Source organism: Dipteris shenzhenensis, chromosome 13 (assembly GCF_047967505.1).
Source record: "Dipteris shenzhenensis isolate YYH24624 ecotype China chromosome 13, Dip_SZ_1.0, whole genome shotgun sequence".
NCBI classification, from domain to species: Eukaryota; Viridiplantae; Streptophyta; class Polypodiopsida; order Gleicheniales; family Dipteridaceae; genus Dipteris; species Dipteris shenzhenensis.
In genome coordinates, this window is record NC_141608.1 from 19167489 (window position 1) to 19171592 (window position 4104).

General features: G+C 43.0%; 1 pseudogene; it reads left to right on the forward strand.

The window, feature by feature from the left end:
• The first annotated feature begins 1338 nt into the window (after positions 1-1338).
• Positions 1339-2808, forward strand: LOC147895125 (aspartic proteinase nepenthesin-1 pseudogene; annotated as a pseudogene).
• The last annotated feature ends 1296 nt before the right edge of the window (positions 2809-4104 follow it).

Consider the following 4104-nt stretch of genomic DNA (forward strand, 5'->3'; position numbering starts at 1 on the left):
CATGATGACTTATACTTTTATATTCATTTATACATCGTAGCATCCTATTGGGGTGTAGTCCATCTCATTATTATGATGACTTATAAAGGGGCAAAATGGGTCTTTATGAGCGTGAGCCTACCACACAATTTTTTAAATTATACATAGAGTGTTAGTACATGGCATTATACTGTATAGTGATGTATTGTTTCTAATGCCTTTACTAACATGGCCACCAATGGTTTCACACTTAGAGTTCTTCACAAATTCCATAGGCATGGGTGGAAGCATCAAAATATTGGGTTATAGGGTGCAATGAATAGGAGGGGACAACCAGACTCCGGCGAGATCATGTTGCTATAAGGCCGAAAAACGGAATCGCCATGCTGTTTTCATTGGTGGCATGCTGTGGGGAGGGTGGTCGAGAGGTGATTTAGGGGCAGAGCTCTAGCTACTAGAAAGTTGCTAAATTTGAGGCCCTTTGAAAGCAGAACAACTCAGTCACTTGGGGGCAGTGCTCTAGGCACGTGTGCCTCTTGTTTATTTTGATCTTTTCTTTTTTTGAAAACATATATGGGACGAGGTTAACTAATTAAGTGCATGTGAGGTTTGGTTGCCATGTGTATGGTGTAAGAACTTTGAATAACCACCCAATTGAAGGTTTGTGTGGCTTAGTGACGTTGTGTTCTAATTGTGATTAGGTGTAACGTTGTGCGTGGTAGGTGAATTCCAAAAGTAGCTTGATTGTGAATTCCAATTGTGATTAGGTGTAAATTTCTAGTGCATACTCAAGGTTGGTATTCGTAACAAACAATCGCCGGAGATTGATGAAACCTGCACACTCAAGGATTAAGCTCGTATTAATAAGCTACCCATTAAAGACGGAAGGAAATTAGGGTTCTTAAAATGTTAACGGCCGTACGTTGTTGGTGCAATTATCTCACGTTTATCCGCCGCCAACTTCCGCCACCTTCGTCGTCTCCAAAATTTCTGATCGTAACCTTGCAGGGCATGGCGTTCTGCTCAGATTTTATTCAATCTCCTCTCACCAGCTTCTTCCTCCCTCAACTACCCTCATCTTCCTCGTCTCCCATCCACATTACCTGCATCCCTTTACCAGATTATCGATAACCTCGCTTTCACATCTCCTTGCGTAGATCCTATCATCCTGGTATTCATTTCGAGGAAGGTGGCAGCCACAGTCATGCTGCAGTACCTGCGCTTAGATCCATTTCTTTTATTACCATCACCCACTCTCGAGCTTTCCATCCAGTCCTTGGTGCATCACAATATCATCAGCCTTTGCCGGGGCGTGATCCTTCATCACTCTCCCTTCTTTGTTAGCTTGCCTTCGCAAATATGGCCCCTGTACGTACTCGCCTTAGCCTACTCGAGCTCATCTTGCTCCTCGCAGTAGCATTTGCTACTTCTTCTGACCGCCTTGTGCAATCGGTAGAATTGGACAATCCATCTCTTCTTTTCAGCTCCTTCGGTAGGCGAGCTCTTCAACAAAAGCAACATTCAGCACCGGCTTCTGCTAAAGATGTGCAGCTCAGGTTGCAACGCAGGAAAGATGTTTTCAAGGAGAACGCGACGCTATCCGAGAGGCTCAACGCTCTTGCCCAACACGACGCTGCCCGATTACAGGCACTTAATGCTCAGATCAACGATGCGGTGATTGCCAGGAGCGCTAGAAAAAATGATTCACGTCAATTCTCGCCCAGTGTAAAATTGCCTGTGAACGCCGGACCGGGGATCTATATACTGGAGATCACGATCGGTACCCCTCCTCAAACGTTCCCTATGATCATGGATACAGGTAGCCAGCTCGTTTGGATGCAATGCCAACCTTGTCAATCGTGCGTTCCACAAAATACTCCTCCCTTCACTCCGTCACAGTCTTCAACTTATGCAACTTTGCCTTGCTCCAGTTCTGCATGCCAAAGCTTGCCTGGGCAGTGTGCATCAGATTCTAGCTGCCAGTACACGTATAGCTATGCTAGCCAAGCTAACACACAGGGCTCCCTGGGCACTGAGACTCTCACATTTCCTACTATTGATGGATCGTCTCAAAGCGTCTCCAACCTCGCATTTGGTTGTGGATACCAAAATCAAGGTGACTACGGAGGTGCTGCAGGCTTAGTGGGGATGGGACAGAGCGCTCTCTCGCTACCCTCGCAGTTAGGCCCACTGTTGGGAAAGAAGTTCTCTTATTGTTTACTCCCGCAAACCAACAACTCTGACGGGAAAACCAGTTCTCTAATCCTTGGAAACTCTGCGGTTCCTTCAAACGTTAACCAGATGCAGTTTACTCCGATGGTTGCCAACACTGCTGTTGTTGCCTCACTTTATTATATCAACGTTGAGGGTTTCAGTGTTAACAATCAGCGCCTAAATATACCGGCTGGTACATTCGATATCAACCCTCAAGGTGCTGGAGGAATGATCTTAGATTCAGGCACTACTTACACGTACATTCCGAATGCTGCCTTCCTTCCTCTTCAGCAAGCCTTCGACTCCCTAGTGCAGCTTCCCAAGTATACCGGCCACCCATATCTTCCTCTCTGCTATTCTACTTCTCAGGAAAGTCAACCTGCAGGAATCCCTCCTCTCACCATTCACCTTCAAGGCGTCGATCTGCAATTGCCTCTCGAAAACTACTTCATTCCGGTGGACAACCAAGGTAACTACTGCCTAGCTATGATTCCCACCTCGGGAGGACTACAAATAGTCGGCAACATGCTACACCAGAACTTTCATGTCCTGTATGATTTGGATAACACAAAGATTGGATTCTTAGAGCAAGATTGCAGTCTGCTGCAAGACTAGCTGTACTTTTCAAGGCCTTCATTATTTTTTAAAAAGGCCCTCATTATGGATCCTACGGCCCTCAAATGCGTAGCTCTACATTCTTTCTAATTCGGGAAAATGTCTTCCATAACCTACTCTTTTTTCTAAACAAACGCCTTCCATGGCCAGTCTGTTGCCGATAATGTCCTCACAAGAAATGTGCACTTTAACTTCACAGTGGAAAAGAGATATGTTATTTGATGTACAGCATTGATTTATCCCTTTCAGACTTGACCACATAATTGTGAAAGCTACTTTGATGCCTTGTTTCATGGAGTGTATGTTTCTTTTGATTTGATCCACAAGATACCATTTACTAAGCCATTAATGTCCAAAGGTTTTAACAAGCGCTACCTAGTATTTTTACGAACTTCCGTTCGTTTATGTCTTTTAAAGAAGCACTGTAGTCTATTCTCATTCCAAGCTATCTCTTTAACAAATTTTATTAAGATGACTTGTCACTCTACTTATTCTTCTAAAAATTAGTTTTCCCATTAGAAGCTAGCCTTTTTCTCCTACGAAGTTTGCCAGGCTTTCATGATTTGGGTTGAGTTTATCTCGTGGATACAAATTAGAAGAGACGTTCATTGCATTTCTCTAGACTCTAAGTTATACATTATTTGCCGATCTATAGAAAAGCATTAAAAGATCGTGTAGGCCACTATTCCAACCACATTGGGGAGCCTGTTCATGCTTAACAAAGAGTTAATAGAGCGAGGCTAGAGACAAAAATGCCGATGCTCATTATAGCTGCTGAGACCTTTCCATAATTATTTATAAGTACCACATCAATGTCTTTGTGCATCACTTGAGCAAGTTGAGCCGAAAAAGTGGAGGTGTTGTTTAAGATGCTATGATCCTTGAAAAAATGTGCTACACGCAATGGAAAATATCAAGCGGAAATGATGTCACACGAACGACTTGAATCATAGAGCTAGAAATTAAATAGAATGTTCATACAAAGGAAATACAAAGGAGAGTAATCAATTTGTCTCTAATCAATCAATAAATATTCACGTTGCCCTTTGGAGTCCCTCCTCCTCCTCCTCCTCCTCCTCCTCCTCGTCCTTTCATTTAAAAAAAAACACCGAATTTTCTCAAGGCATATGGGTCCTGTTAGCAAGGTAAATCATTTATACAATTACAAAATAGGCCTAACTTTGAGAAGAAGCACCAAGATTAGCAAGGGCATTCGCTATAAAAGACACCTTTTTCTATACAAATCTTTAACTATTTCTCAAAATGTTTTTAATGATATCGCAAAGGTTTGCTTTT